The sequence below is a fragment of the Lepidochelys kempii genome, chromosome 2 (genome assembly GCF_965140265.1).
Source record: "Lepidochelys kempii isolate rLepKem1 chromosome 2, rLepKem1.hap2, whole genome shotgun sequence".
In the NCBI taxonomy this organism is placed as follows: domain Eukaryota; kingdom Metazoa; phylum Chordata; order Testudines; family Cheloniidae; genus Lepidochelys; species Lepidochelys kempii.
Genome location: NC_133257.1, coordinates 254,328,065 through 254,351,393, shown reverse-complemented (window position 1 = coordinate 254,351,393; position 23,329 = coordinate 254,328,065). Strand labels below are relative to the sequence as shown.

Genomic DNA, 23,329 nt, shown 5'->3' with positions numbered 1-23,329 from the left:
ACTCCCATTGGCTTAAATGGGACTTGTGGACACTTTCCACCTTGTTGTACTGGACAACAAGTAACACAGTATTCCAGGAATTAGGCAACAGAATATTCTGTTGAAACTATGAAGGCTAAAACAAAGTATCAATTCTTGCAACCTCTTCACTGTAAAATCCAACAGCAAGGTAGTAATTGGCAGGGACAAAATTATGTAGCAATTAGGGCATGACAGCAAAAGCAAACAAAAACTGAAAATGGGTTCGACACTTCTGGTAACAAGCAGGTAATTATCACAGTAGCTTGAAAGGGGCATAATCAACCAAACTGACATCATCCCTCCCACATAATAAAACGCAAAATCCCTTTATGCCCAATGTAGCTCTTACACACAGCTGGTAAATGCTGCTAGTCTAGTCTTCCTGTCTGTGTCTGTTTAGCAGCTGAGATTTCATTCAGGCCATTTCAACAGAGAATTTCTTTTTTAATTAAGGATAATCATCATTGTTAGATGTGTTCACCCACTGTGAAACAGAAAGACTCTTAATAGATGGCAGTATTTTATGAAAACCCTTTGCTTTAATATAGGAACTTTTAAAACAAAATTACACTGGAAAGAGAAGGCAAAGTTGTCTGGCTAGAAGTCACAGTAATTTTCACCCCTTCAGCTACCCTCCAAAAAAATAGAAAGTTAAATATTTTTACATATGAAAGCTGACAGTTGTTACTCCTGAACTGCTGAATTTTTACTACTGAATTTCGTCTGCAACATATTTTTAAAACTTCAATTGCAATATGAAAAAATGATATTTTATTTAATCTTTGAAAAAATAGCAATACTTGCACTGAATAGAGAATCATTTATTTCATCATGGGTTTTTCTATTGTGCTTATCACCACAGTATATGACTGCATCCCAAACATTAATGTATGTATCTTCACAACACCTTTATGGAAGTAAGGTAGCATTGTTTTACAGATAGGGAACAGAGATGCAGCAAGAGTTTGTCAACGGCATCCGTGAATTTGCTGTCCACTATCACCCTTTGGTACCTTTCAGCTTTACTATATCCCAGGTTTCTCACTTTCATTATGGAGACATTTAGATTCCAGCTCCAGAGGTTTACATTTTTCTAAATTAAATCTCATCTAGTTATTTTCTGTACATGTTTCTAATCGGTCTAGATTCCTTTGGGTTTTTTTCTCTCCTGGTGTTTGCAAATCAGTTTAATTTAGTATTGTCCGTCAGTATCATTAATCTGCTGTTTTCTTCTTCCAGCTCACTAATGAGGATGTTAAATAAAAATGAACTTCACACTGATCCCTGCAGTCCTGCATTAGCCATCTCCCCCAACTAAATACAGCCCTTTTCTTTTACGCAGTTTTCAACCCACATTGGCTGTTGTCATAAATATAAAGGGAAGGGTAAACCCCTTTGAAATCCCTCCTGGCCAGGGGAAAGCTCCTCTCACCTGTAAAGGGTTAAGAAGCTAAAGGTAACCTCGCTGGCACCTGACCAAAATGACCAATGAGGAGACAAGATACTTTCAAAAGCTGGGAGGAGGGAGAGAAACAAAGGGTCTGTGTCTGTCTGTAGTCGTCTTGGCCAGGGACAGAACAGGAATGGAGTCTTAGAACTTTTAGTAAGTAATCTAGCTAGGTATGTGTTAGATTATGATTTCTTTAAATGGCTGAGAAAAGAATTGTGCTGAATAGAATAACTATTTCTGTCTGTGTATCTTTTTTGTAACTTAAGGTTTTGCCTAGAGGGGTTCTCTATGTTTTTGAATCTAATTACCCTGTAAGATATCTACCATCCTGATTTTATAGGGGGGATTTCTTTATTTCTATTTACTTCTATTTTTTATTAAAAGTCTTCTTGTAAAACACTGAATGCTTTTTCATTGTTCTCAGATCCAAGGGTTTGGGTCTGTGGTCACCTATGCAAATTGGTGAGGCTTTTTATCCAACATTTCCCAGGAAAGGGGGGGTGCAAGTGTTGGGAGGATTGTTCAGTGTTCTTAAGATCCAAGGGTCTGGGTCTGTAGTCACCTAGGCAAATTGGTGAGGCTTTTTACCAAACCTTGTCCAGGAAGTGGGGTGCAAGGTTTTGGGAAGTATTTTGGGGGGAAGGACGCGTCCAAACAGCTCTTCCCCAGTAACCAGTATTAGTTTGGTGGTGGTAGCGGCCAGTCCAAGGTGTAATATTTTGTACCTTGGGGAAGTTTTGACCTAAGCTGGTAAAGATAAGCTTAGGAGGTTTTTCATGCAGGTCCCCACATCTGTACCCTAGAGTTCAGAGTGGGGGAGGAACCGTGACAGCTGCGAAAAGAACTGTTCTAACCTCATCTGAATAATGCCTAAATCTGTAGTAATTTTTCAAGCAACATTTCATGAGACTTCATCAAATGCTTTAATGGGAATCTACTGTTTTCCCCTCATATTCTAGGGGGTACATCTAGACTACAGACACTGTACCAGCACAGCTACGTTGCCTTAACTATGTTGTTATAAACCCATAGTGCAGACGCTGCCTACACTAACAAGAGGAGTCTTTCCATCCGTGCAGGAACACCACCACCCTGAATGACGGTAGCTATGTTGACAGAAGCATCCTTCCATCAACATAAATGCGCCTACATATGGGGGATGTAGGTTAGGTCAGCAGAGCTACATTGGTCAGGGGTGTGAATTTTTCACCCCTGTGACCAACACAGCTATATCATCTAACTTTTAAGTGTAGGCCTCACCTTGGTTGCAAGCCCTACAAACAATACACATACATCATCAGTAGCACTATTTTCCCTAAAAGAACAGTAGGGGCCACACAACACTGACAGAAGTACAAAGAAAATAGGCATAAGATTTTTCAGATGAACAATTTATTCATCTGGGAGGACCACCTCTGGGTTCAAATCTCTGCTACAGAGCAAGGATTCAAACCTAGGTCTCCCACATGAAAGGGAATGTCCTAATCACTGGAATATTGGGGGAGGGGCATGGCACCTCCTCCCCCATCCTGTTTTGTGCCCTTTAAAGATGCACAGAAAAAACATTTTGGGTTGAATTACATGTTTAATTCAACCCCAAAAGAACATTTTCAATTTGACAATGCTTTTCAGAATTTTCAGATACAGCTTCCTCCCCCCCCCATTTTTTTGGGGGGGAGGCAAGGTGGGTGGGAGACTGAAAAAAAAATCAGTTATTCACCCAATTCTAAATGAAAACGTTATTTGGACTTTCAACACATTAACAAGCTGTTGTGAATTTCGTTTTATACAGACAGGCCAATATTTTCAAAAATGGGAGCCAAAAGTTAGGCTCCTAAGGGGTGGTATTTTCAAAAGTGTATTAGGAGCACAAGTCCTTGAGAACCTGGAGTACCCTCTCCTTCTCTCTCATTCCCCTCTCCTCCCCAACCACCACCACCTTTTAAACAAATTTTTATTGAACAGACATCATTGAAAGAATGTCTCATTTAACTCAAACTTTTTAAGGATAGCTGAAAATGGTATACCCCAGACTCCCAATACTCCCAAAAATGGCCCCATACCCTAAGACATAGCGGGGGGGAAAACCAACAACAACGAACAATACTGAGGTAGATCCAAAAGCTTCAGGTCCAGCATCTCTGGCCTATGAGCAGCAGAACAAATGGATGAAGCTTCCTCTAATACAGGACCAGGCATTGTCTTGCTTGTTTGCTTTCTTTTGGCTCACAGAATGAAGGTAATGTGGCTGAATGCCCTTGAAGGAAATGCTTTACATACAAACATCAGTGATTAACGTTTTGTTGTAGGAGGTACAATATTTAAACCTAAAACCTCTTGAAGAGATCCAAGTAGAATACAATATACAGTATACTACAACTTTAAACTTGACTAAAACCAGAGACATGCACACATACTCTTATATGGTTAGTAAACTGAAAATCAGACCATACGATTTTTAGAAGTGCTGAGCATCCGCATCTCCCATTAACTTAACTGGAAGTTGAAGGTGCTTAGCTCACCGGGGGGAGGAAAAAAAAACAACTCTCTGCTTTGGATCACTAGATTCACCTGTGAGTATTTGCATATCCCAACAGTTAAAAAGTTCTCAGACTGGCAAGGCTCAGCATGAGAGTCCTTCACGGGGGAAGGGGTTTTAAAAAAAAAAAGGAGAGGAAAAAGGACAATATACAACAGTCACCATTTGCCCAATGACACCACACAATTACATCTCTGAGCATACGAGAAAACTGTTGGTAAACTCAACTTTTTAACAGATGTAGGTCACGAAAGCTTATGCTCAAATAAATTGGTTAGTCTCTAAGGTGCCACAAGTACTCCTTTTCTTTTTGCGAATACAGACTAACACGGCTGCTACTTGGAAACCAGTAATAAACCTGTATGTTCATTTGTTTCCCAGTCAAAGGCATATTTCAAATGAGTATGCTAGGATATAGACAATCCAGTAAACACAATAGCAAAAACACACCACTTCCAGGGCCTGAGAGAGAGTTTCCATACAAGATGTACGCAGAGAGGAACACTTAATAGCTCTCTAGTGGCCTCCCTTTCTATTCCATCCCTTCTATTTCAAGTGTTGCTCTCTCTGAGAAGACAGACAAAAAAAACCCTCAAACATGAAAAATTTCAAGGAGCTATGAAGGCATATTTTGTTAACTGAAGAAAAAGACACACTTTAAAGTATAAAACAACTTTTTAAAAAATAATCCTTTGGGACTGAAATTTCTCATGCTTGGTCACAGCCAAAATGCATGATTGAGTAGAAGATTCTAGAATTAAACGTCCAACCAGACCATGTGTACAGCATCACTATCACAAAGCTAGTTCAAAGCCGTGAAAAATGACATTCTGTGCCTACCCAACAACTTTGTTGGTTTAAAACAAAACAAAAAAACCCACACTATAGCATACTTTAAAAAAAAAAAAATCAAACAAAGAACGCTGAAGGAAAGAATAGAGGATACTTCATAAACTTCTGAAAATTCTAAATAAAAATAGACCTCTCTCCATGTATTTCAGCAAGCACAAAATTCCACCTCCACTATCCAGCACCTACTTCAGCATTACATGAACTCAATTCCTTTGCTCATTTCATTAGTGGAACCACCCTGCAACATGCATAGTTGACTGACACACTACTTTGAGCATCTGCTATTGAAGTTTACAGATCAAAATCTTCAACATTAGGTCAGTTTCTGGATCCTTTTATCAAGCAGTCTGCTTTCTGAGTGAGAAGAGGAGACTACCACTTACCTCCTAATAGTCTACTGAAGACATAAAAGTTAAATCTTTTTTTAAACAGTTACTTGTTGCTTAAGAAAAGCAACAGAAAATGTTGAGGCTGATCAGCTCTTCAACCTAGTAACTGAAGCAAAAGAAAATGCACTTAATAGGAAATGTGACAACAGATCGAGAATACTGGTCCCTTGCAATCAAGCAAAGTTAGCTCCAGTATAACTGTTAACGCTGAAACTTGAGTTGTAAAACTTGAATCTTGAAACTTGAAACATAAGTTACTGCTTTTGCAGATATATAAAAGGAGTCTGACCAGTGAACTACTTTTATTATATATATTTCTAAAAACACCCGTACAACGTTTTAAAAAGTTAATGGCAAACTCTGAAATTACTGGGAATGTGATTTTAGGAAGTTACATGCTAGGATATGGCACTCTTACTGAATTTTATATATAATATTAGTTGGTCTACATGTGGGAAATAAATCTACATAAATCATAACATACTAAGTTCCCCTGACCGAGATGTAATTTTACCAATTAATGTATTAAATTACTACATAGATTCATAGATTCATAGATATTTAGGTCAGAAGGGACCATTATGATCATCTAGTCTGACCTCCTGCACAATGCAGGCCACAGAATTTCACCCACCACTCCTAAAAAAGACCTCACACCTATATCTGTGCTATTGAAGTCCTCAAATTGTAGTTTGAAGACCTCAAGGAGCAGAGAATCCTCCAGCAAGTGACCCGTGCCCCATGCTACAGAGGAAGGCGAAAAACCTCCAGGGCCTTCCAATCTGCCCTGGAGGAAAATTCCTTCCCGACCCCAAATATGGCGATCAGCTAAACCCTGAGCATATGGGCAAGATTCATCAGCCAGATACTACAGAAAATTCTTTCCCGGGTAACTTGGATCTTACCCCATCTAAAAACCCATCACAGGCCATTGAGCCTATTTACCATGAATATTTAATTACCAAAACCATGTTATCCCATCATACCATCTCCTCCATAAACTTATCGAGTTTAATCTTAAAGCAAGATAGATCTTTTGCCCCCACTACTTCCCTCGGAAGGCTATTCCAAAACTTCACTCCTCTGATGGTTAGAAACCTTCATCTAATTTCTAATCTAAATTTCCTAGTGGCCAGTTTATATCCATTTGTTCTTGTGTCCACATTGGTACTGAGTTTAAATAATTCCTCTCCCTCTCTGGTATTTATCCCTCTGATATATTTATAGAGAGCAATCATATCTCCCCTCAACCTTCTTTTAGTTAGGCTAAACAAGCCAAGCTCCCCGAGTCTCCTTTCATAAGACAAGTTTTCCATTCCTCGGATCATCCTAGTAGCCCTTCTCTGTACCTGTTCCAGTTTGAATTCATCCTTCTTAAACATGGGAGACCAGAACTGCACACAGTACTCCAGGTGAGGTCTCACCAGTGCCTTATATAACGGTACTAAAACCTCCTTATCCCTACTGGAAATACCTCTCCTGATGCATCCCAAGACGACATTAGCTTTTTTCACAGCCATATCACATTGGCAGCTCATAGTCATCCTATGATCAACCAATACTCCAAGGTCCTTTTCCTCCTCTGTTACTTCTAGTTGATGCGTCCCTAGCTTATAACTAAAATTCTTGTTATTAATCCCTAAATGCATGACCTTACACTTCTCACTATTAAATTTCATCCTATTCCTATTACTCCAGTTTACAAGGTCATCCAGATCCTCCTGTAGGGTATCCCTGTCCTTCTCTAAATTAGCAATACCTCCCAGCTTTGTATCATCTGCAAACTTTATTAGCACACTCCCACTTTTTGTGCCCAGGTCAGTAATAAAAAGATTAAATAAGATTGGTCCCAAAACTGATCCTTGAGGAACTCCACTGGTAACCTCCCTCCAAATTAAAAGAACTTAAAATAACATATTTATGTTTTAAAAAGATTATGCAAGCCAGAATTTAAAACTAAATAGGATGCCATCTTTAGTAATAAGTGCATACTGGTAATCACATTTTACAAATTGAAAAACCAAACCCAAAAATATTGAATTTATGGCTACCAACATGATCTTCAATGCAGAGATCACGCAGTCTCTCTTAGAAAGATTTCAAATACAACATTCAAATACTTCTGAGAACCACAATAAGCTTAAAACATTCCCAAAAGCAATTTTATGAAGAGATTTAAACTACATTTAAAAAACTACCTTTCAAAAAGGTTTCTGTTATTTTATTTCTTTTTAAAAATATTTAATAAAAACAATATTTCTTCTATGTGGCATAGCCATACCACATACAAAAAAGACTCTTCAGGCTGCCAAGCTTAGAGACTTTCAGGAATCTAATGACGACTCACCCTCTTTGGATATGGAGCTTGCATGAAAAAATAGTCAACTGGCATTCTTTACAGATCTTCAGCTACCAAGCTTCAACCTAGTGTTATTTCTTGCACAAAAGTTCTAACATATTGCAGTCAAGTATACCGATGTATTAATTTTTTAAGAAAAAAATACACAAAATCTGAATGTCATGTCTTCTACACACAGTAAATTTATGCTCACCTCCAACAAATGCTCCAAGATGGCTGTTAATAAAATAATCTGAACTATACTATATACAAACCTAGCTAGACTAAAAATTCCTCATATTGTTCCACACAGCACGTTTCCTTGCCTCTTGCAATAATGTATTCACCATTAATTACTGCCAAACTGACTTCAATCAAATCATTCAGACAACTCTTGATGGATATAAAAAAGCATTATATTTTTTTTTTAAGTTGCTACAGAGAACCCTAGAAAGCATTCTAAAGGGCTGATCCAGAAGAAGCATTATTCGAATACACTGAAAAATATTTTAATTTGCTTTTTAGGTGCTCTGTTATACTCCAACTAAATTCCAATAAAGTATGACTGCCACATAGACACAGCTAACTCAAATGGACTGGTCTGTTATACTGATGTATATCTATAAGAATTCAATGTTTCAAAAATCTCTTGCCGTTAATGGAATTTGCTTCAACTGCCTGACACTTTCCAAATCACTAAAAAATGATGTGATTGATTCACTCTCAAGCAACAATTTACTTGTTTTTATTACAATTATCTATATATTAAAAAGTTTGTGAAAGATGCCAGATAGAAAATTTAAATCCATCTCCTCTGGTTACAGAACAGGCTGCAGTAATTCAAGTTTCTCCACACTGCTCTGCCAAGTGCCTCAAACCTAACATGGAAAGGACCAACTCCAGGCATGAAAGGATTCTCTAGCATTCATGCCCATTCAGCCCTTTATCTCTATGCTAAACTACCAATATGGATGCCAAATTAGCATCAAATGTGGTAGTGGTTTTAGAGATGAGGACACTTGTCCTCTAGAAACTGGACTGAGACTCATTTCACAGGGGGATACACAGCCACTTGATGCTAGAAACCCTCATTCATTACTGACCTGGGCCAAATTCAAAACAGTAATCTAGTTGAAGATGCTGTTTCTGTTTTCAATCCCCTCAGACATTCAATTTTCAAACAATTTAAATCCTAAAACTGATCTATTTCTAGATATGGCCACATAAGCAAGTGAAAACAGTTCCTGCTTTATACCAGCTATGTGATTTCTCTTTCTCACTGGGGATACACACTTTCCAGAATTTCAGATGTCTTCAGAACAGGAATTCCCCACCCCTGCTGCATACACAATTTTCCTTCCTTTTAAAGACACCTCTTACCTAATGTAATTACACGTACCAAATTATCTAACTTGATAATGTCCCAACATAAAAGTCAGATATTTGAACTTCTATAGTACTCTCCATATCCCCTTATCTACAAAATATTGATTCAGAAGCAGGACTCTCAATTTGTCCAAATTCCAAGTATCATCTGAACTCTATGGTATCCCCACCCTAACATAACAGGCTACCATCAGGCATGTACAACTACAACATGGTTCCAATAGGTCTATGCTTTTTAGTAGGTGGCTCTCAATCCTCCAGTTCAAAGGGATCAGTAAAAATCTGTGGATGTGAACCTTTGGGTCTCCAGATTTGGTGCATATTAAACTCCATGTTTCAGAAGAAAACTCTGGAGGCTGATCCATTTTACTACTTCCAGCCACGGCAACAATTTTAGGGCTTCTCTTAGAGAGCACAGATGAGTCTATTTGATTGTATAATGGGGTCCTGACTCTTCATTGTTCTATTGTTACTATTTATATAGTGGTGGTTAACATGACTAGGTCCCTGTCCCAAGATGCTTACTATCTAAATTAAATTAATACAACCACCTTTGGTAGGGAAGGAAGGTACAGGAAAATAAGATCACACTCAACAATGGGAACTAAATATTTGTCTTCAGAGGAGAGCATTGTTTTCAGTGAAAACATATTGTACGTTGAATTTCTGTTTGCTTGTTTTTAATTGATCACTCTCCAGATGAGGTATTGATAGCTCCAGCAGAAGTCACCAATTTTAAAGGGTCAGAATCACTGACAAAATTTTCCTTATGAGTCATCAGAATAACTTTTTCAGCCACTTTATGGCAGTTTTAGGTTGGAATTATCATCCAGATCCAAATCCTTCATCAAAAAGTAAAGCAAACAAAACACTGCAATTGCTCTTTCAACATGCAGATCCAATATAGTAAATAAGACTGTCACGTCTTCTGACTGTGAGGTGGTGCAAGAAAAAAAAGTATGGTATTCTGGGTACTGCAAGAAAACTTAAGGACTCTTCCTGGTATTCCAGGTTCCCTACTGCTAGAACACACTTGTTTGTTATCTGTTATGCTTCCTTGAAGAATCCCAAAAGAAAAAATATCTTGCCCTTTAATGGATAACTCATTTGCTTTGACTTCTATCAACACTGGCTGGAAGGATAATTGTGACCTGCACTTACTCCTTGTTCCCTGGATAGGTGGTAGTTATTTTCTAGATGAAAAATAACTACAAGAGCAGAAAGTAGTCCCTCACAGATACAAGCCTTTGATTTCAGCAGCATCTAAGCTTTTATTTAAAACCTCTCTTTTCAAACGTTTTTTTAAATTCTTCTGGTTGTTCAACTAATAATGGACTCTCATAGTCACCAGATTATTTGATATAATCTTAGAAGATAACATGAGCATGTCTTTTTCTAGGACATTTCAGAAAGCAAGGTGATATCTTGCTCCTATCTACTAACTTGCAATAGTATCCAGCTCCAGTAGACAGGACACTCAGTTTCCCTACACATTCTAACATTGCTCTAACCTTGCACAGAATCAATATTTAACTGAGAACCCAAACAGTTGAAAATTAACTGCTGTCTACTTATTTGTCCAATGCATCTCTGAGGGAAACATTTCCTCACAGAGATAAGAAGCATTTCTAAGATGCAGAAGGTACTACAATGTCAACCTAAGGAGGACTCCAGGACTATGTTCATGTACTAAAATGTCTCCTGTACGTGAGACATACAGGAGGGGCAAAGTTTTATTTAAGTTCCTTGTAACTGCCTTTAGCTCAAATGATTACACAAAAGTGTGAGAAGAACAGAAACTTCTCCAAGGAGAAGAGGCTAAAGAGACTGATTTACAGCCTATTACCTGCTTTTCTACTACAAAAGTAAGTCTCCAAGCCAGATTTATTATTCAGAAAAGGCCTTCTCTTCCTTATCTGCAAGTCCCTGCACTTTATTAGGGGACTGTAGTGAGGCACAGCTAGGCCCCTCCTGCTTCTGCCCTCACAAAACCAATCAGGGACACCTCAGGTCAATGCAATCACCCATGTATTTTATTTATAGTTCTTTCCCATCACCAGTTTATTATCTATGTACAGGGTTTTACCAGGCTTCACCAGCAACAGACCAGAGCCACCAGTCCCTCTCAGCCTCTGACCTTTCTCTCCCCCCTCCCTGGCTTCCTCCCTCCCAGCCTTTATAGCCCCTGGCTAATTAGGCTGGCAGCTGTTCCTAGTTGCCAAGCAGGCAGGGCTATTCATCCAGCCCCAATCCATTCCCCTTGATTGCAGCTGGTGTGGCAGGGAGCTGATTAAGCACTTCCTGCCTAGCACCCTGTCACAGGGACCCAAAGGAGGAGCAGCCCCTCCAAACATATTCTTTGGCCTGAGCAGAAAACAATGGCAGAGAAGTTGGGAACAGCTATAAGGTTGGGCTATGGATAGTCCTGTCTCCAAAGCCATCCAGTCCTGCACCACTTTACAAAGATTTAACACAAAACAATATCATTGTGATTTCTATCAACACACCTGTAATATCAGGAGTAAAATTAAGTATCAGAAGAAGTCTGCAACAGAAACCGAGGACCAAATTCTGTAATTAACTGCAGCCCAGAAAAACCTAATGGAGTCAATGGGAACCCCAATACTGTTGCATGGAGTGTAAGTCAGTGGAAAGACAACGGAACTCCTAGATTACTCAAGGAGCTGACTGAGGAGATATCTGAGCCATTAGCAATTATCTTCAAAAATACATGGAAATCAGGAGAGATTCCAGAGGACTGGAAGAGAAGACTGAGGGGACAATATAACAGGTTTCAAATTCTCCTTAGCCTCTGAGGATAGGGTAAGAAACAATGGGCTTAAATTGCAACAAGGGAGATTTAGGTTGGACATTAGGAAAAACTTCCTGTCAGGGTGGTTAAGCACTGGAACAAATTGTCTCGTGAGCTTGTGGAATCTGGGTCACTGGAAGTTTTTATGAACAGGTCAGACCAACACCCATCAGGAATGGTCTAGTTATTACACAATCCTGCCTTGAATGCAGGGGACTGGACAACAGGAGCTACTGAGGTCCCTCCTAGTCCTACACTTCTATGAAAGTTAGCCTCACTCTTCAAGTTTCAAGAAGATATGAGAGAACAAGCTTGCAATGCACATCGATACAACTAGTCATCCAATTCCCCATAGTTTTAGATTGTGTATAGTAATCACACACAAAAACTGGATTATACCTTCAGCACCATTATTGCATCATAATTGCATTACAACATCAATATGCATAATTATTAGGCCTGTCGATTAAATTGCAGATAACTCACGTGATTAACTCAAAAAAATTAACTGCGATTAAAAAAATTAATCATGATTAATCACACTGTTAAACAACAGAATACCAATTGAAATGTATTCAATATTTTTGGATGTTTTTCTACATTTTCAAATATATTGATTTCTATTAAAACACAGAATACAAAGTGTACAGTACTCACTTTATATTAGTTTTTATTACAGATATTTGCACTGTAAAAATAAATAGTATTTTCCAATTCTTCTCATACAAGTACTGTAGTGCAATCTCTATTGTGAAAGTGTAACTTACAAATGTAGATTTTTGTGTTACATAACTACACTCAAACACAAAATAATGTAAAAATTTAGAGCCTACAAGTCCACTCAGTCCTACTTCTTGTTCAGCCAATCGCTAAAACAAACAAGTTTATTTACATTTACCGGAGATATGATTGCCTGCTTCTTATTTACAATGTCACCTTAAAATGGAAACAGGTATTCGCATGGAACTTTTGTAACCAGCATTGCAAGGTATTTACGTGCCAGATATGCTAAACATTCGTATCTCCCTTCATACTTCAGCCACCATTCTGGAGGGCATGCTTTCATGCTGGTGATGTTCATTAAAAAAATAGCATCTTAATTACATTTTTGACTGAATTCCTTCAGGGAGAATTGTATGTCTCCTGTTCTGTTTTACCCACATTCTGCCATATATTTCATGTTATAGCAGTCTTCAATGATGACCCAGCACATGTTGTTTGATTTACGAACACTGTCACTGCAGATTTGACAAAATGCAAAGAAGGTACCAATGTGAGATTTCTAAAAATAGCTACAGCACTCAACCCAAATTTTAAGAATCTGAAGAGCCTTCCAAAATCTGAGAGGGACAACATGTAAAGTATACTTTCAGAAGTCTTAAAAAAGTAACGTTTTGATGTAGAAACTACAGAACCCAAACCACCAAAAGAAAAAAATCAACCTTCTGGTGGTATCCGACTCAGATGATGAAAATGAACATGCATTGGTCCACTCTGCTTTGGATCGTTATTGAGCAGAACCCGTCATCAGCATGGATGCATGTCCTCTGGAATGGTTGTTGAAGCATGAAGGGACATATGGATCTCGAGCGCATCTGGCATGTAAATATCTTGCAACACCCGTTACAACAGTGTCATGTGAAGGCCTGTTCTCAATTTCGGGTGACGTTGTAAACAAGAAGCAGGCAGCATTATCTCCTGCAAATGTAACCAACTTGTTTGAGCGATTGGCTGAAGTGGGACCAAGTGGACTTGTAGGCTCTAAAGTTTTACGTTTTATTTTTGAATGCAGTTAGATTTTTTTTTGTACAATAATTCCAAATTTGTAAGTTCAACTTTCATGATAAAGAGATTGCACTACAGTATCCATATTAGGTGAACTGAAATATACTATTTCTTTTGTTTTTTACAATGCAAATATTTGTAATAAAAAAATAAATACAAAGTGAGCACTTGTACACTTTGTATTCTGTGTTGTAATTGAAATCAATATATTTGAAAAATGTAGAAAACATCCAAAAATATTTAAATAAATGATATTTTATTATTATTAAACAGTGCGATTAATCGTGATTAATTTTTTTAATCGCTTGACAGCCCTAATAATTATTCAAAATACTACAAAAAGTAGAGGCTGGATTGCCCAACGGTTACTTCTGTTGGTGGCATTTACTCTCATGAATAATCCCTTTGATTTCAATAGGATTATTTGCATGAGTAGATGGTCATCAGCACAGGTAAGGATTGTACACTAACCTTTAAAACCTGATCCAAAGCCCATTAAAAATCAAAAAAATCTCTCACTGGCTTCAAATTATCTTTGGATGAGGTCCTTAGTGATGTACAGAATACCTTGTTATCTTAATTAGAAATTCAATGAAGCTGTACAATACATATTATAAACACGTGTCTATTTGAAGGTTTAGGTGCATTACCACTGAAAATATTTAGGTAGTTCTGGAAAAGCTGTGTCCAGAAGATATTTTAACATGTTTAGATAGTTCTACAAAGAGAAAATGAGCAAAAATATTAGTCTTTTATACTTGAATTGCAAGAGCAAGCTGTACCATCAATTCTTAGGAGCACCACTTCCCCATCATAATGCTATCCATAATCAGGAACTACACATCAATACATTAAAATAACGTTCTACACAAACAGTCAAATAAGACTTTAGAAAGTTTTGGATGCTCAAAGAAAGACAACAGAAATGGCTACAGTAGTAAATGCTTATGATTAATTTAGGGTACTTCTGCACTAAAAAAGCTACAGTGGCTCAACTGCACCGCTTCAATGTAGACACTGTCTATGCCGATAGAAGGGGTTCACCCATTGGCACAACTAATCCACCTCCCCAAGCTAGGTCGCTAGGTCAATGGAAGAATTCTTCTGTTGACCTAGCACTGTCTGCACAGGGACTTCTGTTTGCTTAACAATGCAGCTCAGGATCTTTCACACCTTTGATTGATATAGTTAAACCAACCTTATTTTCTAGTGTAGAACAGGGCTTAGATACACAGCACTTGGCTTCCAAAGATCTCCATGGAAGCTACATTAGTGACTGAGGTTCAACAACTAAAAAATAGTTGCTAGGAGCCAATTACAGAGTTAAGCATTTATTTAAATTGTACTGATAAAAATTTTAGCTTGACAATAGCCATCAGTTAAACACCATCATATAGAGAAGATATACGCTGATATTGAGGGGAAGTTGTGAAAGAACAATATGTTACTCGTTACACTAAGAGCAGATTGGTAAAAAGGTTTAAAAAAATAAATAAATAAATAAAATAAAAAGTCTTCTCCCAGCCCAGTTTTAGGAAGAGATTCCTAAAAAAGACTATATCAGAGTCCACACAAACCATCTCTCAAAACCCTCGACCTTGACTCAAAAACCCTCCATCACTCTTCAATATGATATTCTCCCTCTCAGAGCTAGATTTTTAAAAACTAATATTGTGCTTCTGAAATACCAACTGGAATTATCTTTACAACTGTTTCTTTAATTAAAATATCACTGTTCTAATGGAAAAGTACAAGAGCCAAATGGAAGGAGGAGGAGGTTAAATGCACCTGAAAAGAGCTTGCTCAGAGACAAACAATTGCACCAAGATGGATGGAGGTGACAAAGGGGACTAAAATCTGTACTTCCCACCCTCAATCTCTTATCTATCTCATTTAATGTTATATTACTCTGACTTCTGGACTCCCTCCTCATAACCAATGCAAGATAATTTCTCTCACAAGCATTCTGGGCTGATGTCCTACTCACTCCTATGAGCAATGAAGTCTGTTGAGATAGCATTGTCCAACTATTTGTTTTCTTGTTGAAATCATCATCAATCTGCTAATGTTTAACACCAGAGAGCCAGATTTTCAATTCAGGCCTCCATTTTGTGAGCAGTTTTGAGCCTACAATGAATTGTAATTCTTCCTTTCTGTCTCAATGGCCAAGCCATTTGTACTCTATGTAAAGGCAGGTGTGAGATAGGTGTGGAAAGAAACAGCTCTTTATTTCCTGGCCATAGTCACATAACAACATGGGTAAGGATAAAAAAAGATTCTGGACACATTCCCTAATTATGTGCCTCAACTATGGCAGTGTCTTCTGCATCAGTCTTCACTACAGAAGATGTGAGGGAGATTCCTACAGCAGGACCATTCTTTTTAGGTGACAAGTGCCAAAAGAGGAAGTCTTGGAACAAATTAATATATCAGTCAGTAATAAGTCACCAAGACCAGATGGTATTCATCCAAGAGTTCAGAAGGAACTCAAATAGAAAACTATAGTACCACTAACTGTGGTATGTAGCCTATCACTTAAAATCAGCCTCTGAACCAGATGACTGGAGGATAGCTAATGCGATACCAATTTCTTATAAAAGGCTCTTGAGGTGATCCTGGCAGTTACAGGCCGGTAAGCCTAACTTCAGTACCAGGCAAGTTGGCTGAAACTATAGTAAAGAACAGAATTATCAGACAAGTGAACACAATTTGTTGCGGGAAGAGTCAACATGGATTCTGTAAAGGGAAATCATGCCTCACCAATCTATCAGAATCCTTTGAGGGGATCAACATGTCGACAAGGGTGATCCAGTGAACTTTGTAGTGCACTTGGACTTTTAGAAAGCCTTTGACAAGGTCCCTCCATCAGAGGTTCTTAAGCAAAGTAGACAGTCATGGGTTAAGAAGAAAAGTGCTTTCATGGACCAGTAACTAGTTAAACAGATAGGAAACAAAGGGTAGGAATAAATGGTCAGTTTTCACAATGGAGAGAAGTAAGTAGCGGGGTCCCCCAAGGATTTGTACTGGGACCGTGCTGTTCAACATATTCATAAATAATCTAGAAAAAGGGGTGAATAGTGAGGTGGAAATTTTTTTTTTTTTTTTTAAACAGGATACAAAATTACTCAAAACAGTTAAGGCCAAACTGACTGCAAAGAGATACTCTGGATGTATGGGCAACAAAATAGCAGACAAAATCCAATCCTGATAAATACAAATTAATGCATACTGGAAAACAATCCCAACTATACATACAAAATGATGGCGTCTAAATTAGCTGTTACCATTCAAGAAAGATCTTGGAGTAATTGTGGATAGTTCTCCAAAAACATCCACGCAATGTGCAGTGGCAGTCCAAAAGGCTTACAGACGGTTAGGCACCATTAAGACGGTGCTAGATAATAAGACAGTAAATATCATAATGTCACTATCAATCCATTATATGCCCACATCTTGAATACTGCATGTAATTCTGGTTGCTCCATCTCAAAAAAAGGTAGATTAGAATTGGGAAAAGTGCAGAGAAGGGCAACAAAAAAAATGATTAGGAGTATGGAGCAGCTTCCATATGAAGAGATATTAAAAAGATTACTTGTGGCACCTTAGAAACTAACAAATTTATCTGAGCATAAGCTTTCGTGAGCTACAGCTCACATCATCGGATGCATTCAGTGGAAAATACAGTGGGGAGATTTATATACATAGAGAACATGAAACAATGGGTGTTACCATACACACTGTAACAAGGGAGCTGTTACAGTGTGTATGGTAACACCCATTGTTTCATGTTCTCTATGTATATAAATCTCCCCACTGTATTTTCCACTGAATGCATCCGATGAAGTGAGCTGTAGCTCACGAAAGCTTATGCTCAAATAAATGTGTTAGTCTCTAAGGTGCCACAAGTACTCCTTTTCTTTTTGCGAATACAAACTAACACGGCTGCTACTCTGAAACCTGTGATTAAAAAGATTGGGACTCTTCAGCTTAGAAAAGACGACTAAGGAGAAATTAAGGTAGAGATCTAGAAAATCGTGGAGAAAGTGAATAAGGAAGTGTTATTTAGCCCTTCATATAACATGAGAACCAGGGGTCTACCCAGTTAAATGAATTAGCAGCAGGTTTAAAACAGACATAAGGAAGTACTTCTTCAAACAATGCACACTCAATCTTTTGAGCTCATTGCCAAGGGATGTTGTGAAGGCAAAAAGTATAACTGGGTTAAAAAAAAAAGTTAGATATTTTCATGGAGGATAGGTCCATCAGTGGCTGTTAGCCAAGATGGTCAGGGATGCAACCCCATGCTCTGGGTGTCCCTAAGCCTCTGATGGCCAGAAGCTAGGATGGGACAAAAGGGGATGGATCATTCGATAGTTCCCCTGTTCTGCTCATTCCATCTGAAGCATCTGGCAGCAAGCACAGTCAGAAGACAGGACAGTGAACACGATGGACCATTGGTCTGACCTAACATGGCCAATCTTATGTTGCTCTCAGGTCTTTTGGACCTTTACCTCATCCTTCTCGGTACAGCCATAATACTGCTGCCAACAGAGTCTCTCTCATCCTTCATTTAAACCATATCATGCCCCAATTTGAGTCACTATGTTGACTCCCTACTGTACTGCACATCAAGTTCAACTTTCTAGCCCTTCCTTTCAATGCACTATATCTCCGAACTGGTTTCCTTTCACATTCTCTCCGTTCTGTGCTCTGCCCTGCCAACAGCACCAAGCTCTCTTCATCAGGCTTGTGAAGACCTTCAAAAATCTATTTGTCAACCTTCCATCCTTGTCTCATTCAAGCCACTCCTAAAGACACTTCTCATTGTGGTGCCAAACACATTACATTAGGTAGGATTTTAAAAGCTTGGAAAGAACATGACCACTTATGCTTCAGGGCATAATTTAATCTCTTAACAGATCCCCTGTGGAACTGATTATTCCATAACTGTCCATTTCAGAGTTTCTTGCACCTTTCTCCAAAGCACGTAACATTGGTCGCTGTCAGCAACAAGATATTGGATTAGATGGACCATTGTTCTGAGCTAGTATGGCAAGTCCTTTGTTCTCACTTGAACAAAAAAAACCAAACAGACATATATACATCTTAATGGTACAAGTGGGTAATTTAAAAAAACAGTTATCCATATATCCATATGCAAGGTCTTTTCTTAATCCTCTCCTTCTTCCTTCCTTTTCACTTGTCTGTTAAGTCCATCATTTAGATTGTAAGCTGTTTGAGGCAGGGGCCTATCCGTTTTGTGAAGAAAACCTGTGACAACTATAAAATAATAAAAATCCACACCCATCCTTCCTCCCAGAGAGAGTCCCACTGAAGTAATCTAAAAACTCTCTTATAGGCTGGGCATGTAGATCCTTTTACAGAACTGGGGCCTCCTTTTAGGCATGACTGTGAACAAGGGTAACAAAATCACAAAAAAAAGTGGGAAGAAAGTACACAGTTTGCAATAAGACCACATAACTATTCAATGTAGGCATGTGCGCTTCTCAGTAGTATTTAAAACAAAACTCATTACTGAAATAATATTACATCTGCAAAAACTGAGGTCTGGTTTGAAAATGCAAGGCTTCAGTTTCTATTAGTGTCCAATTTAATAATACCATCTGAGATACTTAATTTTACTTTTCAAGATTGTGACAATTAGAATGCAAATACTGGTTGAACTAGCACACCACATTTTTTTCAGATCTAGTATTGTAAAGCCACCATTAGCGCAAACCACACTTGTTCAAAACAACATTTCAACAGTGATCCTACTCAACAAATGGGCTGGGTGCGGGAGCAAGGTAAGAAGAAAAAGTGTAGAGCAACATCTTACTATTACTAACTTTTAAAGCATCACTAATGGAGGAGGTCAAATATCCTCAGTATATACTAAATGATCTCCCATTAAGGCTGGTGTTGCACGTGCACGGCAAGAGGAAAATAAATCCTAAATAAAGGCACTGTAGAGTATTATTACTTTGATGTGTTTTCAAAAGCAGACGAAGACATTTCTTCACAAAGTAGACACCTTTCCTAGACAAAAATAAATCTGTTTTGTTATGTAATTAAAGCTGTGCTGTTTTGCCACTTATTTTAGTGGTTGTTTGTAGCCTAAGAAGTCCAGCACTGAAAATACCTAAACAAGATTGAATTAAACATATATTTGTTTGCTGAATACTTTCCACAAACCCTGGATCCCACACAGAAATATGGTTTAAACTAACTTTATTTAGGTTTCAGAGTAACAGCCGTGTTAGAGAATACAGACCTTGTGAATACAGACTAAGGTGCCACAAGTACTCCTTTTCTTTTAACTTTATTTAAATTTCTATTGGATTACCAGATTAAAAAAACATTTAAGACTCCCATTAAACTGAAAACTCTCTACTGATCTTCACTATGATGTGGCTATCACTCCGCTATAATATTTTCCCTACTATCTCCTTCCAAACTCCTAACAGCATTTCCGGGTTCACTGAAGGTATCCCAGAATGTACCACTGTGACATAGCAAATGCCATGGATTGCATTGAGAGATTGGATATGTGTGATAACACACTGTGGGATATTGCCAGTGAACCAGGTTGTGCCAAAAAGATTTCATTGAGGAAAAACAGAATTATAAAAGGCTAGCTAAAGGCACACTGTCAACTTATTTTTTTTTTAAATCATACTTCTCTGAAAAAGCATTACCCACTATTGTTACCTTTAACTCCCAAGATTACTAGAACTGAAATACAGATTGGAGAAAGAAATATTTCTATATTTTTCAGTTTGTTTACACTGTGCATTTGACAACACTATGGATAGTCATGCTCCCTGTTATCCTGTGTATAGGCAGTTCCCTCTTTGCTGGGCTGAATTCTTCAAACTCAAGTGTGGAGAGAAAACACATTTCAAAAACTAGGAAAACAGAACTGTAAAACTACATAAATGGGCACAGCTGTGAGGGATGGAGACGGGGGAGATTCTTCTTCACCATCCACACACACACACTTTTTTTTTAAGCTGACTAGATTTCAGGTTGGTAATGTCCCTTTAAAAAGACTGCCGTGATGAACATCCCCAACAGCCTGGTCAGAAGACGCATTCAAAGAAGAAATCCATACAGGACTTATTTTCATTTTGGCTATGCAGTTCACCTTTAGGAGAATGTTCTTCGGGGAAAAATGGTGAATAATCTATGCTAAGGAAGTTTACAAGCTGTGATCACATTCCACTCTCATGACAAAAATTGTCAAATGCCATAATGTAAAATAAACAATTAAAACAAAAAATCATAATCAACAATTTCACTAAAAGGCTACAGGGGTCTCTCTTTGTGAAAGAAGAGCGCAAAATAAGTAATATTTCATTATTCTAGGCCACCAGTCAACAGAGAACACAAGTGTGACAAAAGATATTATTCTGGGTAGCCAATATACTCAAAGCATATTGTCAGAAGAAAAGAATATTTGTGATGGATGTATTAAAAGGGGCATGCATCAACTGCTTTCAAAACATTAACAAACAAAATGTACAGTGCTCTTTAATGAGACATTAATGAATGGTTAGCATGGATGCAGCTGCATCACATTAGCACTGTTGATAAAAGTATATCTTATCTTCTGTCTCCAATTGTCTTATAACCATAGTGGTTAAAAATATTTGCACGAGGCAGGCAGGGAACTACAGTTTTTTATACAGGATGTGTGCATTTTATTATGCATGAACATAGTACATTAAGTATTTACAGCATGCTGATATACGACTATAACTATACTTGGCATTTCTGCTATGTTTAATTTTATTTATTTGAGCACATTATTTTTATGTTCACTGAAAGCCTTCAAACGTTGGCATATTTGCTTTAGTTTTGCAACAGCAAAATTGACTATTTGTCTTTTCTATCTTCCACAGGCATAACAACATGTGACTACTTTAATACCGGCATAAGGTTCTTTAAAGTACCCCTTTTGAACAATGCAAGAATCATACTATACTACAAAGACTGACAAGTCAAATAATAAAAATTACACATGTGCTCATGAATGTGTTTCAAAGATACAATGAATCTAGTACATTAGTAACAAATGTTTCACTTGTCAAATGTTTGATATTTAGTATCTAGCATTAGTTACATGATAAAAGTCATAGTCATTAAGAACAGTATGGATACTGAATTAACTGGGCCATAAGCACATTAAAACATCATACTTAACAGTTCTTCTCCCTTATAGTTTGTATCAAATTCACTGAACCAAAGCAGTTACATAATCCAATCTTTGACTTTTGATCTATTTGTTCATTGCTCATAGATCACAGATCAAAATATAAGATGGTTTAAACATCCAGTATGTGCTGTATTTTCAGTATATTTTACGAACAGGTAATTAATAGTATTTCTCTGATTTAAAATTAATATGAGCAGGAAAAGGATAGGGAAGAGAATATAAAATGTTGTAGACGTACTATATTTTAAAATTATGTGGAAATGTTTAAGATTGCATTGTTTTACAATAGCTATGTGCATGCGTAGAATATTTAAGAAATATATAGAAGAAACAATCCTATTCCCTACTGTATTTTTAAGTTTTAGGATACCCCAGCACTCAAGTGAAGGAAAGAAAGGCTAATAAAATTAATTCATTATATTTAGGCCATGAAAAAAAAAAGTTGTTTAAAAAAAAAACACAAACAAACAAGAACATGTACATTATACAACCACACACTTAGAAACAAATGACCAGATTATTGGTCATATAATACCTGTCAGTCCTGAGCTGCGTCTTTTATTTGAGGTTGAAGACTATCTAGGGAACCTGTAACTTGGACTGATATATACATTTTGATTTCAGGAGATGGATTTTGACCAAAGGGTGTGAAAACTCTCTCTAGAGCGTCAGTGTCACCGCAGTACTCTTGATAAGTTTCCAACCTGGTGCTTCAGGTCCCACTACCCCTCCTTATGTTGACACCCCCATCTGTCTCCATAGAATTATACTGAAGATTGCCATTTGCAGCCCCATGCCGCCTGTCACATTTTGCCCTTTAATACAAAGAAGTTAAACGCAAGACACACTCACCCCCAGCGAATTGTTTTTGCACAACATAATCCAGAGCCTGAGAACCTCTCACAAAACCTCTTTGGAAAATGGAGGGGCTGGCATCGGTGCCCTGGCTTATTGTCCAGAGGAAGGAGAAGTTATTTACATGTTACAATCCAAGCCCGGCGTCGTTCAGAGACACAAACTGCTCAGCACTCCCTTAGATCAGCCATGTTACTCCCCCAAATCCACCGCTGGCTGCGAGCACTTCCCCGGGAGCCTGGGCACAGACAAGGGGCAGGCGCGCGCTCCTAGACGCGTCCTGCCAGAGCCCCCATGGCAGCGGCCGCTCCGCGAGCTCCCAATCGCCTCGGAACTTCGGCTCTCAGGATCCTCCCCGAGCCAGACTGGAGCCGCCGGAGGAGGAGGAGGAGGGGAAGGGGAAGGAAAAAAAGCAGGGCTACAGAAAGTAGATCCGACGGCTGCGGGCGCCACCAATGTGCGGCCTGGATTCCCCCTGACAGGAGCCGGAGCCACCAGTCCCGGCTGCTCTGGCTAAGCAAAGCGGCCCCCAGCTTAACTCTTAACTACCCGGCTGGAGACGTTTTCATCGCACGGGGCCCCTCACCCAGCCAGCCCCGCTCCCCAGCGGCAGCCTGCCTGCGGTATTGTAACGTTGGTGGTGCAGCAGCAGCAGCAGCGAAGAGAAATACACCGAGGGGCTGG

The 23,329-nt window shown here is 38.4% G+C and overlaps 1 protein-coding gene across 18 annotated transcripts in view; it reads right to left on the bottom strand.

The window, feature by feature from the left end:
• KMT2C (lysine methyltransferase 2C) overlaps positions 1–23,329 on the bottom strand; it is a 335,375-nt gene that overhangs the window by 285,501 nt on the left and 26,545 nt on the right. Inside the window, exon 1 of one of the 18 annotated variants that reach the window (XM_073334602.1) lies at positions 22,643–23,033. The exons of the other annotated variants lie outside the window; for them this stretch is intronic. The gene's annotated coding sequence lies outside the window, so the exon portion shown is untranslated. Of the gene's footprint in view, positions 1–22,642; positions 23,034–23,329 lie in introns of those variants that run through there. 18 annotated transcript variants of the gene reach the window in all.